We start from the raw sequence: 15,679 nt of genomic DNA on the forward strand, positions 1-15,679 counted from the left end.
TCAGGGAGTATCTGTGTTGTCTGATTTCCTGGAAGGAAACGAGTGTTGTTCTCATCCATTTACAGGGATCAGCTCAAGATAGTTTTATCTTTGATTAGTGAGCTTTTAAGCTCTAATACCACTTGTTGGTCCCGTGTAATTAGTTCCAAGGGGGGGAGGGTTAGGAACTAATGTAACTTTTTCGCTTAATTATACTGACTTATTCAATTCTTTAAATTACTTAACTCAGTTTTGGTCAGCACGGCCGAGAGAGATGTAAGGCAGCTTTAGTCAGAGGCTGACTAGAACCGTTTTACTTGCAAGTTGGGAATTAACATTTAGGTTAGCTTCCAACTCCGCAGCTTCCAACTCCGCACTCTGATTACTCAGTGTCAGCTTAAACAATTTATATCCTGAGTAATTTAAGCAAGCAACACACATATATATATATATATATATATTGAGAGAAAGGGTTAGAAATTACTCAGCAGACTTATCCTGGTTCGGCCTCACCGCCTACGTCTAGTCCCCAGAATCCTTCTGGGCTTTTTCAATCCAATAATGAGCTCTTTAAAGGTAGAGCACAAACCGTTTACAGAGCAATTGAGTATGCAAGCGTACCGTCCTCTATTCGTCTACTCAACCCCACTAAGCGCTATAACCGAACACTTAGATTTTCTCTACCGCTGAGTACTAAAACCGAGTACTCAGCACCACTCTCTCAATTTCTACAATTGATACAAATTTGTTCTTTCTAGATGAAGAACACTTTAGATGAATACAAATTCAATCTAGAACTTTACACAGAGATAGGAATTTGGTGTAAGATTTTCTTTTCTTGTTTGAATGTGCTTTGTATGTATGCTCTTTTTCTTTTGTACTTCGGCAAAGGATCCAATAGATGAACTTGTCCTCTTATAGTGAAATCTGATGGCTTAATCATTTGAATTCGGATCTATCCGTTGAATCCAAACGGTCATTTTGCGTCATTCACTAGTTACCATACAGATTTTGTAGGCCAATCCTGTCGTCTGAAATTGGCAGGCGTCAGACTTGTCTTCTTCCTCCAGGTTCGTCTTCTAGCGCCAGTTTCGTCCTTTACCCAGATGCCAGTTGACCCATGTATCTCGAAAAGGTCTTTGGGCGTAATTCCAAAGCTTCTGTATTGGCGTAGATAGTTGTCGGATCTTGTCTTTTAGCAAACGGATCATTCGCACTGTCCTGACGAGCACTCAACTTGACTTTATTGACGTTGCCTCTATTCTTTATTTCTATCGGAGACTGACTAACGTTTCACTCAGCGTCTTCGGTCAGCTTTGTCTACAAGCGTTTGTTCTGAGGAAGACTTATCTTCTTTAATGCTGAGTTGTGTTCTACTCAGCTTGTGTTGTGTCTCATGCTGACTTTGTCCTTTCTTACTTTTTATTTCTATACTCATTTATAATTATACTCAACATTGAACAAACACATTAGTACAATTAAATCAAAGCACATAAATTTAATTGTCTTAATCATGGATTAACTTAAATAATTTTGTCAAATTAAAATCATGTGGAAAGGTGTTTCAACACATATTACCTATCAAACTTCGTGACATGTGAAATCAAGGAGTCAATTGTAGTGAAGCGGAAGCAGAGTCGTTCCTAACCTTTTAGAGGCTCGGGGTGAGATGATAAACTTGGACCCCTTTATATATACATTTTTTTTTTAAGTTGAAGGCTAGATGACTTTTTTTTATTACAAGTGATAAGGTACAAATTTAGCCATATGGTTAATTAGCATCAACGGAGAAAATAGAGCAATTTTAAACCTAACGTTTCTAGTTAGAATAGTTTCAAGCTGAATTAACGATAATGATATTTTTTATGTCTAATTTCATGTTTTATCCTCGCTCCGACCGTCACCGTTTTGGTCACTCAATATGGCTTGAAGTTGTGAACTTGTCAACGTTAGGGTAAAATTATTCTTTGTTGTCAATCTTAGAGTTAAAATTACACTATTTTAAACATTAAGGGTAAAATTGCTACTGACCGCTAACGTTAGAGGTATTATTGCACCCATCCGTTTAAGAATCCAAGCTTTTATTTGAGAGGAAGTTAATGGAAGTAAATGAGAATAATTGAAGGTTAAATATCCTATTAATTTTGTTTGAGAGTTGTTTTTGGAGAGTTAATGGAAGTTAAATATTTACTTCCTTTAACCTCCAAACTTTAATTTCTAAATCAGGGGTTACTAGAAGTAACAGAAAGTTCGTTAAAAAATTTATGTCTCCGGAGTAAAATGAACCTTTCTTCCCTTCCCTATAAATGTCCAAACAAAGTTAAACTTTATACCTAATTTACATTCTATAAACTTTGAGACATTCTATAAGCTCTCAAAACAAAGTTTAAAATTAAACTTGTGTTGGCTCTAATCTAACTCCTATTTCACCAAGGCCAGTTATTTTAGAAATTAAACTGGAATCAGGATTCAGATCAGTCGGCAATCCAAGTCAGTTTCCGATTACAAGAAAAAGAAAAAACTATCAATATCTGATCATCAGATTTTAGTTTTTCAATGGAGGAAAAACCAGTAATCATACGAGAGGTTTGGGCAGAAAACTTGGAATTTGAATTTTCACTAATTGAAAATGCAATTCCTCACCATCCTCTAGTTTCTTTGGATACTGAATTTCCAGGTACTATTTTCAAATCCATTCTCACCTCTTCAGCCTATCCTCATTACATCTACTCTCTCATGAAACTCAACCTGGATGTCTTGAAAATTGTCCAACTCGGTCTCACTCTTTCTGATCGAGACGGAAACCTCCCCAATTTTGGCACAAAATACTCCTATATCTGGCAGTTCAACTTCCGAGATTTTGACATCAACCAAGATCCATGCGATGAAGAGTCAATCAAACTGCTTAAGAAACAAGGGATCGACTTCAACAAGAACAGAGAAAAAGGAATTGATTCTCGGGTTTTTGGTGCCAGATGGGTTTGGAGTTTGGCCATGAGTCGTTACAAATCTTCATCGACATGGATAACATTCCATGGGGCTTATGATATAGCTTTCTTGATCAAGATTTTAACGGGATAAAACTTACCATCTCGGCTGGAGTGGTTTCTGAAACTGGTAGAGTTTTATTTGGGATATCAAGTTTATGATATCAAATACATGAGCTATAACCGTGGATTGCATGGTGGGTTGGAGAAATTGGCCAACAGTTTGGGTGTTCGCAGAATTTGTGGAAATAGTCATGAAACGGGTTCAGATAGTTTATTAACTCTCCAAACATTCATCAGATTTGTGCATCTTAATCTTCATCATTTCAATTTCAATGCTTGCCGAGGGAAGTTGTATGGACTTTGCTTTAAGACAAGATTTCCACATCCTTTACAGATCAAATTCTATGCCAATACCTCTAGGACTTCCCCTCAGACGGCCCTAGGTGATGATTTGAGTCATTTTGAAATTTTTCTGTTTTACTTTCTTACTTTTTCTTTTCTTGTTTGTTGTGTTTTATCTTGTTAAAATCAATTGGTGAATTTTGTAATTAAAGCTTGTTGTGCTTTATACTTTTAGCCTTGTTGTGCAAAAAGACCAATAATTATGATTTATCTTTTAAGCCTTATAGTATAAATTCAGCATCATGAGTTTTGGAAGAGAATTAATTAATTTATTATATATATATATATATATATATATATATATATATATATATATATATATATATATAGCAAACATTGCATTCTTAAACATTAAGTTTAAGAATTGGTGCAATTTCAAGCCTAATTGATTAAAAATGAATTTTTTTCATTAACATAAATTCTGTAACTTCAAACCATATTAAATGACCAAAACAATGAAGGTTTTGAACGAAGATAAAATATTAATTAGACATAGAAAAACATCATTATCATGAATTAAACTTGAAACTATTCCAACTTAGAAACCTTAGGTTCAAGACTGCATTATATTATTTTGTTGCATATATGCTAATTACACTCTCCTAATAAATCATGATAATAAATTTATTCCCAATCCGGATCAACTTGTTGACCTCCATGCCTCCACAAAAATTAGCTGTAGTTATAGTCTGGCAAATTTTATAGTTGCAATTGCTCAGTTCAATTCTTTTGCAATTTAAAATGTCAGTGGTGGGATATGATTCCCTGCTGAGGAACGGGAAAAACTACGCTCATGAGACTACTTTACAACAAATTACTCGGCACCAAAAAATTCGAAACTGTGATATGGGTCACTGTATCATCAAATTTAACAATCAAAAAAATTGAAGACGATATCTCCAGATCCATGAAGCTTTTTGGTGCCAAATGGGTCAGAAAAAGCTCAGGTGAAAAATCTAAACTCATTGGATCTGAATTAGCTGCGAATAAGTCTGTATTATTGTGTTTAGATGATGTATAGAACAAACTCCTTCTTTCTGGACTGGGGCACGATGAGACCAGGAGAAATTGGGATCTAATTGCACGCTCATTTTCACAACGCGTTCTCGGAAAATTGCAGAATCAGCTGGTCGCGTCTTATTCATAGATGAGCTTGCAATGGGAGCGATCAGAGAATTTCCGATATGGCTCGGATCTTGGTTAGGAAATGTGAGGGTTTGCCGATTATTCTCTGCACCGTCGCGCCATGGCTCGCGGGAGAACATATGAAGATTGGATTTGTGCTTTTGATGAGATTGAAAGGAAGGATCGGGAATTAGGTATGGAAATTCAACCTAATTACTTGTTGCAATTCTGTTTTGATAGTATGCCCAATCGTAGAATTAAATCATGTCTGTTATACTTAGGTTTGTTCCGGGAGGATTTCACTATTTTTAGGAATGATTTGATAGATTATTGGATTTGTGAACAACTTTTAGATGATTATGATTAGTTGAATTTGGGGTATGATTCCATAGATGAATATGCTTGATATGATTCGGGAATTCTGTTTGTTTTCATTAATCAAATCTCAAATGTTCAAGCATGCTGGTTTAATTAAATCAGAAAAACTTGAAACTGTAGGGTGCACTTCACCAATGAGAAGTTTCATTCGGAATCTCGGAAACGTTGTTCCAGAGATTCTTTTCACCTTTTTGCTTAATCGTAATCCTTTTGTTATGATCAGAGGTGAATTTTCTGAGTTCATGGATGCTCTCACAGTTCTAGATTTATCAAACAGTGGGGTAGAAGAAGTACCCCTAGAAATTTCAAGGCTAATTTCTCTACAATATCTTAATATGTCACACACTTGGATAGAACAACTACCTATTGAGTTAAGAATGCTGAAAAATTTGAGATGCTTGAGCTTGGAACACAACGACCAATTGCGTGTGATTCCTAAGCAAATTCTATACGGTTTATCGTCTTCCTTGCAAGTCCGGAAAATGTTCCGGTGTGGATATTCTGTGGAGGAAGTTAAAGATAATATTCTCTCTGCTACAAAAATGGATGTAGATCCATTGCTGTGCTTAAAACATCTGCAAGTACTAAGCATCACAATAACATGCGCATCTGTTCTTGACAAATTGTATAACAATCCCAAACTGTTAAGCTGTATCCAGTCTCTGTCACTTGAAGTTTTTTGGGATTCAAAGTCACTGAACATTTCGCGTTTAGCAAGTATGAATAGCCTGCTGACATTGTAGATCCATCAAGCTGAAAACTTGAAAGAGTTCAGTCTCGAATGCTCGTTACCGGAGAGAATTTTCAGAAGGCTTGAAGAAGTGACTATGGAAAAATGCTCAAGTTTGGAGGAATTGACATGGATTATTACAATCCCGAACCTCAGAACTCTGCGAGTCAAAAGTTGCGAGCAATTGAAAGAGGTTATCAGCACTACACAATACAGTGAAATATGGAAGAGATTAGGTGAAGAGGTTCAACCGATCTTTGCGGAACTTGAAATTCTTGTATTAGAGAGCTTGCCAGAATTGAAGAGCATATATTGGCAAACACTGTATTTTCCATGTCTTAAGAGAATGGAAATCATGGAGTGCTCCCAACTTAAAAGGCTTCCATTAGACTCGAACAGCGCCAAGAGAAACGAAGTGATAATTGAAGCGGAGGAAGATTGGTGGAAAGATGTTAAATTGAAAGATGCTGCTACTAAAGCTGCGTTGTATTCCCTTTCCTCTTTATCCCCCTCTATTAAGAGTTCTCAATTAACCCTTTCTCCCCATCTCTGGTTTTTCCACTCCTCACTAACCACCAAACCTCGCTAGCTTCAATTTGAACATTGCCACACCAAATGTTGCTAGCTTCAATTTAAGAATTGAGATTTTATTTTTGGGATTCTGAATTGGGAACTCTCAGTCATATTTCTCATTTTGAATTATGAAAAATAAACTGATATACACAATTTCCAATTCTTCATCTGTAGAAAATTTTCCTTTCATAGTTAAGTTCCTTTATGAATAATCACAACACCCCCTTCTTCATCCATTGAACTCGTTTTAGAACATCAGAATCTCTTCCAATCGGTTAAAATTTTCGGTGGGATAGTAAGAAAATTATAAAAAATTAAGAGTAAGATGACGGGGTTTTTTGAGAACCATTAGAATTTCATACTAATATATAAAGTCAAAAATCACTTACAGCAGTCACTTGAGACCCACAGCTAGAGTTTGTTTCATGCAAGGGGAGAGTTGAGGAAAATTTGAGAGTTAAGGGGGTTGACTGCTGATTTTAGTGACAGAAACTATAGAGTCCCTAACATTAGCAGCCAACTTTTGTGATCAACAGTAGGTTGCTATTTTGCGACTGTTTAAAAAACAGCTGTTTTTTAAGTAAAGGCTAGCAACAGGGGAGGAAAGCATCCAAACATCCCAACTAGGTTGGCACCCCTGAAATATTCACTGACCCCTGAGCCGATATTATTAATAAGAAGGGAAAAAAACGAACAGGAGCAGTACCGAAAAGAATAAAAAAATAAAGAACATCAGTCTCAAGTGAATCGGTAAACAGTTCGACCACTTGAGTTACAATAAAAAGCTGATGAGCAAAAAGCAGGAACAGAATCCCACCATAATTTGCTAGTAGCTGTTAAAATTTATTAACAGGGTAGTTTGAGATCGAAGATTTTTTTGTCGCAACTCATAGATCTATATAAGGGTTTTGCTAGGACTGAATGTTCACCTAAACGGAGCTAAATAACATTACCAGGTGTATAACATTTGACATTTTCTACATATATTGGTGTAAGACATTCATTTTTGTATACAAACAACCAAATCGTTTTAACTAACTCAATTTCTCATTAACACTTTTTAACCTCTTTTGGTAAAATAGTTTGTAACTTTTCAAAGTGTGGAAACATATACTGGTTATTAAGTATCAATATCAGAAGAATCTTTATATTGCATGTAATCTTTGTAAGTCATGTATTGTGGCACTTTTTGTACACATTCAAGGTCGACCCTGATCGTAACTAGATTAGTAACTTCAAAAATTACTCAAACCATCATGTCCAAATTTTATTAAAAATAAAGCTTAATACATCAGTTTCTCCATAAACTTGTTCAAAAATGTTGATTGATCCTCTATATTTACATAGTATCTAATTAGTTTCATAAACTTACTTAAAATGTTAGGATTAAGTTCATAAATCTATAAAATAAATGCCAAAAAGATGTACAAAATAGAAAATTAATTTGTTTTAAAGATTTAGAATTACGAATTAGGCCTTTATTTTTTAAGTTCTAAATTGTAGTGAAGCGGAAGCAGAGTCGTTCCTGACATTTTAGAGGCTCGGGGTAAGATGATAAACTTGAGCCCCTTTATATACACGTTCTATTTTTTTTAAGTTGGAGGCTAGATGAATTTTTTTTATTATAAGGGATAATGTACAAATTTAGCCATATGGTTATTAGGAGAGAGTAATTAGCATCAGCGCAATTTTAAACCAAAAGTTTCTAGTTGGAATAGTTTCAAGCTAAATTGACGATAATGATGTTTTTTATATCTAGTCACTCAATATGGCTTGAAGTTGCGAACTTGTCAACGTTAGGGTAAAATTATCATTTGTTGTCAATTTTAGAGGTAAAATTACACTATTTTAAACATTAAAGTTAAAATTGCTATTGACCGCTAACATTAGAGGTATTTTTGCATCCTATCCGTTTAAGAATCCAAGCTCTTGTTTGAGAGGAAGTTAATGGAAGTAAATGAGAGTAATTGAAGGTTAAATATCATATTAATTTTGTTTGAGAGTTGTTTTTGGAGAGTTAATGGAGGTTAATGGAAGTTAAATATTTAATTCCTTTAACCTCCAAACTTTAATTTCCAAATCAGGGGTTACTAGAAGTAACAGAAAGTTCGTTAAAGAATTTATGTCTCCCGAGTAAAATTAACCTTTCTTCCCTTCCCTATAAATTTCCAAACTAAGTTAAACTTTATACCTAATTTACATTCTACAAACTTTGAGACATTCTATAAGCTCTCAAAACAAGATTTAAAATTGAACTTAAATTGGCTCTAATCTAACTCCTATTTCACCAAAGCGAGTTATTTTAGAAATTAAACTGGAATCAGGATTCAGATCAGTTGGCAATCCAAGTCTGTTTCCGATTACAAGAAAAAGAAAAACCTATCAATATCTGATCATCAGATTTCAGTTTTTCAATGGATGAAAAACCAGTAATCATACGAGAGGTTTGGGCAAAAAAAATGGAATTTGAATTTTCTCTAATTGAAAAAGCAATTCCTCACCATCCTCTAGTTTCTTTGGATACTGAATTTCCTGGTACTATTTTCAAATCCATTCTCACCTCTTCAGCCTCTCCTCATTACATCTACGCTCTAATGAAACTCAACCTGGATGTCTTGAAAATCATCCAACTCGGTCTCACTCTTTCAGATCGAGACGGAAACCTCCCCAATTTCGGCACAAAATAGTCCTATATCTGGCAGTTCAACTTCCGAGATTTCGACATCAACCAAGATCCATGCGATGAAGAGTCAATTAAACTGCTTAAGAAACAAGGGATCGACTTCAACAAGAACAGAGAACAAGGAATTGATTCTCGTGTTTTTGGTGCCAGATGGGTTTGGAGTTTAGCGATGAGTCGTTACAAATCTTCATCGACATGGATAACATTCCATGGGGCTTATGATATAGCTTTCTTGATCAAGATTTTAACGGGACAAAACTTACCGTCTCGCCTGGAGTTGTTTCTGAAACTGGTAGAGTTTTATTTTGGATATCAAGTTTATGATATCAAATATATGAGCTATAACCATGGATTGCATGGTGGATTGGAGAAATTGGCAAACAAGATGGGTGTTTATAGAGTCTGCGGAAATAGCCATGAAGCAGGTTCAGATAGTTTATTAACTCTTCAAACCTTCATCAAATTTGTGCATCTTTATCTTCATTATTTCAATTTCAATGCTTGCCGAGGAAAGTTGTATGGACTTTGCTTCAAGACAAGATTTTCATATCCTTTAGAGATCAAATTCTATGCCAATACCTCTAGGATTTCCCCTCAGGGCCGGCCCTGGGTGATGATTTGAGAGGTGCCTGTCCAGGGCTTGTTAAAATAAGGGATTCAGAAAAAATAAATATGTAGTCATTTTTCAATTTTTTTTGTTTTACTTTCTTACCTTTTCTTTTCTTGTTTGTTGTGCTTTAGCTTGATAGTGTTAATATCAATTGGTGAATTTTGTAATTAAAGCTTGTTGTGCAAAAAGACCAATAATTATGATTTATCTTTTAAATCTTATAGTATAAATTTAGCATCATGAGTTATAGTATAAATTTAAGTGACCAAAACAATGACGGTTTGAGCGAAGATAAAACATGAAATTAGATATAGAAAAACATCATTATGGTCAATTAAAATTGAAACTATTCCAATTGAAAACGTTAGGTTTAAGATCACACTATTTTATAAGTGGATACTAATTACTCTCTCCTAATAACCATATTAAGAAAATTCATCTAGCCTACATCCAAGTGGAAGGATCTATCCGGATAATTTAAAAGTTCAGATTACCAATCAAATGTATAGACAAGTTCGAGAACAAATGATATATTAAGCCTTAATATTAAGGATCCGGATCATCTTGACCTCAATCATCATAATAAATTTATTCCCATTTGGAATAACTTGTCTATTACTAACAAAAGTCAACGGGGTCACGGAAAATTGGGATCTAATTGCACGATCATTTTCACAACGCGGTAACGGAAAATTGGAGAATCGGCTCGTTGCGTCTTGCTCATAGATGAGCTTGTAAGGGAAGATGCTTTGCGATTGTTCCGGCGAAAGGTTGGGGAAGAATGGATAGAGAGCGATGGGAGAATTTCCGATATGGCTCGGATCTTGGTGAGGAAACGTGAGGGTTTGCCGATTATTTTATGCACCGTTGGTCGCGTCATGGCTCGCCGGAGAACATATGAAGATTGGATTTGTGCTTTTGATGAGATTGAAAGGAATGATCGGGAATTAGGTATGGAAATTCAACCTAATTACTTGTTGCAATTCTGTTTTGATAGTTTGCCCAATCGTAGAATTAAATCTTGTCTCTTATACTTCAGTTTGTTCCCGGAGGATTTCACCATTTTTAGGAATGATTTGATAGATTATTGGATCTGTGAACAACTTTTAGATGATTAAGATGCTCTGAATTTGGGGTATGATGCCATAGATGAATTGATAGACGCAGGTTTATAGGAAAAACAAAATCATAATGTGAATATGCTAGATATGATTCGGGAATTCTGTTTGTTTTTAGTAATCAAATCTCAAATGTTTTTATGAAGATTTCACCTTTTACCAGTTTTGATAGGTCAGGTGGCAAATGTTAGCAAATAATAGGTCAAGAGGTAAAAATCAAAATTTTGGATAGTTCTGGGGAAAATGTTCTGAAATAACAGGTGAGGCGAACATCTTAGATAGATCATGGGACAAATGTTATGAAATAATAGGTCATGCTACAAAGATCAACATTTTGGATAGATCACGGGGCAAATTATGCTTTACTACTACATAATAATAATAAAAGTTATTGCTGGACCTTACCTATCAACTTAAACATTTGGATCAAATGATTCCCTGATATCGTATCAGAGTCTTGTATTCAATGTCGGGTCGATATTTGATTCGCCATCTGGATGTTTTAGGCGTATCCCACATTGATCAATTTAGGGAGCTATATGTGAAGCAATTCTTCTCCTTTGAGGTACCTTTTGGGATGAGTGGCATTTGATTACATGGTATTTCGGGGCCACTCGTAGATGTTCAATCCTGCAAACTTCAAGTTTCAAGCTCAACAAAAGCTATTCTTCAACCTTACCTTTTAGCTTAAATGACTATTTGAATAGCCTATTTGAAGCACAATAACACCAAAAGAGTACGAAGATTTAATCAATTTTCCTTTTCTTTTTCAGGAACAGTAAAACGGAACAAACCAGACAAAAGACTATTTGATCTTGCATCAGGTTCAATCTACTACAAAAATACTTTGGTTGCAAGTACTAAGCATCACAATAACATGCGCATCGGCTCTTGACAAATTGTATAACAATCCCAAACTGTTAAGCTGTATCCAGTCTCTGTCACTTGAAGTGACTATAGAAAAATGCTCAAGTTTGCAGGAATTGACATGGATTATTACAATCCCGAACCTCAGAACTCTGCGAGTCAAAAGTTGCGAGCAATTGAAAGTGGTTATCAGAACTACACAATACAGTGAAATATGGAAGAGATTAGGTGAAGAGGTTCAACCGATCTTTGCGAAACTTGAAATTCTTGTAGTAGAGAGCTTACCAGAATTGAAGAGCATATATTGGCAAACACTGTGTCTTAAGAGAATGGAAATATTGGAGTGTTCTCTATTCCATTAGAATCGAACAGCGCTTTTCTTCCATGTTTTAAGCCACTGCTTGAAGCGGAGGAAGATTGGTGGAAAGATGTTAAATTGAAAGATGCTGCTGCTAAAGCTGCTTTTCTTCCATGTTTTAAGCCACTGCTTGTTTGAATTTGGATTGCAATGTTCATGTTCTTGTGTAAATTGAAGAACATATATTAACAAACGGTCTTGTTTGAATTTTGATTCTAATGCTCGTAGTGTTTTATATATTGGTGAACAAGTTTCGTAGTTTAGATTGAGATGCGATGTTAAGTATTTTGTTTATTATGCATTAGATGTTTTAAGCCTTGGCGCAACGGTAAAACGTTGTTGCCGTGTGACCAGAGGTCACGGGTTCGAGTCTTAGGAGCGGCCTCTTGCCAATTAAATTGGCAAGGGAAGGCTTGCCCCCAATACACCCTTGTGGTGGGACCCCTCCCCGGACCCTCGCTCAGCGGGGACGCGTAATGCGACCGGGCCGCCCTTTATGCATTAGATGTTTATGTTTTAGTTATTTTGTCGGTTGGGAAGAAACTCTATTCAATCCTAATTTAATGTTCATGTTCTTGTGTAAATTGAAGGACATATATTAACAAACGGTCTTGTTTGAATTTTGATTCTAATGCTCGTAGTGTTTTATATATTGGTGAACAAGTTTCGTAGTTTAGATTGAGATGCGATGTTAATTTAAGTATTTTGTTTATTATGCATTAGATGTTTATGTTTTAGTTATTTTGCCGGTTGGAAAGAAACTCTATTCAATCCAAATTTAATATTTTGTTACGTTTAAATCAATTGTCGATCAAATAAGAAAAAATATAGGTAATAGCAATTGCTGGTGCGTCAATGCTATCAGCGTTATAGGAGTTGATCAAACGCTTGGTTCCTATTTTGCGACTATTTAAGGGTGTTGCCATTTTGCGAATGTTTAAGGTGTTGCTGTTCAGCGCCCCTGTTTTACTTATCACCGCCTCCTATTTGACAATTTCGCGCTTCTCATTTTTTTACCAAAAACTGAAATTATTTCTCTCTCCCGAGCAAAACTGAAATCCTAAAAAAAACCCGAGAACTTCGGAAATGGATGATTTCGAAGACAAGGTAAAAAGTCGACCCGGGATCTCCGAAAATGGACGATTTGGAGTTTTTTTTATACTCGTACTTGGTCTAGGCGGGATTTTCATCCGCCCCTAACGGGGAGGCCGAAGTATTTTGTTTCTAACGCGTTTGAAATGCATTTTTAACAATTTTTATGAATTTCATTTACTTTCAGATGCTATTAGAAGATTGTATTAGTGAGGGGATCGATTACAGTAGTCGTTTCATTATGGACAAAATTTTCCAGACATGTTCCGAAACTATTGAGTAGGCAAAAAATGTTGCTATTCAACATGATTTTGTTTGAAAGTAGAGAGAGGACGGGAGTTCCGCGACATCCCAACCAGGTTGGCACCCTGACGGCAACCCCCTAACCAAACTCAATTTATTAAAAATGAGAAAGTACAAAATAGTAATTATTCAACATGATTTTGAGCGGATTATTGTTTCGCACAAACACGGAGGAAAGAAGGAGCTTTTGAGATGCTCACATGGTGAACAGTATAAAGGAGTTTTGAAAAGTTTGGACGAGCTTTAAGAAGGAAAAGTGAGACTAAAGCGTGCAATTGTAAATTCCTGCTTAAAGTCGTACAATTGCAAGACTATACCTGATAACAACCCAAATGTATTTTTCTAGAGTAAGGAATAAAGGAAATCAATAGAAATAATAGCGAGCCGTTATTCCTTCTAGAAGAATGATTAATGACAATTAATAACTATTAACATATGATTAATATAGAATTAATGATAATTAATGAAAGGATTAATGTAGGGATGAATATGCAATAATGAAGAAAAAGGAAGGGGTCTCTAGCATTAACATTCGTTTCATCTTACGAGTGAACACTGTCATCTCTTCATCATCAGTAGTGCTTTCTTTTCATCAGCCTTTAAGCACTATTGACTTCTGTTTCTTATCTTCAGATGTTTCTCTGGCTTCGAAATTATTCATTGATATTTCGTGAGTTAGAAGGGATCCAATTAGCTCATCACACTTATATTTCGTTAAATCTTGAGCTTCTTCAATAGTTGTCTTCTTTGCCTTCCAACCTTTCGGAAGGCTTCTAAGAATCTCCTTAACTTGCTCCTCCTCTGAGAAGACTTTTCCAAGTCTCTTAAGCTCATTTATGATGTTGGTGAATCTAGCATTCGTCTCGAAGATGCCTTCACCTTCCTTCATCTCAAAGAGTTCATAGAGCCTCATATTCTTATTGACCTTTGACTCATTGACCTTGCTGATTCCCTCATATGTGACTTCTAGCTTGTTCCATATCTTCTGTGCTGACTCGCATCCTGAAATTTTATAATACTCTGCAGCATCTAGAGCACAATGAAGCATATTAATAGTCGAAGTGTTATTCTGGAGCTTCTTCAAGTCGTTCTCTGACCACTTTTCTTCAATTTTCAGAGTTTTAACTCCCTCAACTGTTTCATAAGGTTCATATAGGCCTTTCACTATTGCCAACCAGACACTCATGCTTTGTGCTTGGATGAAGTTCTTCATTATATTTTTCCAGAATGTATAATTTGGTCCAAAGAACAGAGGAGATCTGATCATTGACAATCCTTCAGGGAGAATTTGAGTTGTCTCATTTTCCGTAAGGAAACGTGTGCTATTGGATGCCATTAGTGATCTGGCTCAAGATAGTTTTATCTTAATAAACAGAGCTTTAGACTCTGATACCAGATATGATATGTTGAATGAAAGATACGAGGCGCCTCAATAACTTCAAACTGTTTTTTAATGGAGTTGTATGATTAAGAAAAAAGTGGAGGTGAGTGAACTGAGAGAAAAAATATACATAAAAATTAATTTTATCTTGTGAAATATTTTTTTATTTACAAAATTGCTCATTGACATGTCAACAGTTTAATGTTGTGGGGACTTTTATATTGGTTTTGCTGACAGAGCAAACATTATGGTTATTTAAAAAAAAAACGCATAGATATGAATCTGCAAATTCATGAAACCATATGTTTTTTTTTAATTAGCTCTAGAAACAATTATATTAATACATTTAAAGATGGTATACACATTTACTGATTATAAAAATTCACTCTTTTTGGAGAGACAATATTTTAATCTTTAGTTTGAGAAACACATAAAATTTGATACTTTCATTCTTGAAGGGATTAACAACAACTAATCCATTTGAGATATACTGGTTCAGGCGTACCTTATTGAATAGTAGAACCTGCAGATCTCTCGGAGTAGCGGTAGTGGAAGCGGATCTTAGCACCACAATCTTGTACCACAGGTAACAGGCAACAACACAGTGTTAGCCAGGGAAGACTGAATAATCCACAGACTAAAGTGAAGAAGAAGAAGAGAGAGAGAGAGGAGGCACAGGAGGCAGGAGGCAACCTCTCCTTATGTTATGTTATGATTAGGGTTAAACCTATTTATAGGAAGTTAAAACCCTAATCCTCCAGCTCTTAAGATGGGCTTGGCCCGTTCCATTTCGGACGGGTCGGATTAGTTAGATCTATACACAATTAATCCAAACAATTCTAAAAGAAAATAAAAAATAATAATAAAGGTATACTCGATTTTTTCCCTATTTGCCTTTTCTTTTCAAAAAAGAGAGCATGGAATTTGGATATTTAGTTAGGAAACTAGTGTTTGGCAAAGTACCATTTTCTAAAAAGAGAAAGGCCTATTTTTCCAACAAAATTAACCAGCAACAACAAGTAAACCATATTACCTATCAAACTTCAAGACATGTGAAATCAAGGAGTCAATTGTAGTGAAGCGGAAGCAG

The 15,679-nt window shown here is 35.4% G+C and overlaps 1 long non-coding RNA gene across 1 annotated transcript; it reads left to right on the forward strand.

The window, feature by feature from the left end:
* Positions 1–3,964: 3,964 nt before the first annotated feature.
* Positions 3,965–12,026, forward strand: LOC136222675 (uncharacterized). The gene is made up of 2 exons (XR_010685689.1): positions 3,965–4,690; positions 11,362–12,026. It is a non-coding gene; the product is annotated as an uncharacterized lncRNA (long non-coding RNA).
* Positions 12,027–15,679: the final 3,653 nt, after the last annotated feature.

Source organism: Euphorbia lathyris, chromosome 1, assembly GCF_963576675.1.
Source record: "Euphorbia lathyris chromosome 1, ddEupLath1.1, whole genome shotgun sequence".
In the NCBI taxonomy this organism is placed as follows: domain Eukaryota; kingdom Viridiplantae; phylum Streptophyta; class Magnoliopsida; order Malpighiales; family Euphorbiaceae; genus Euphorbia; species Euphorbia lathyris.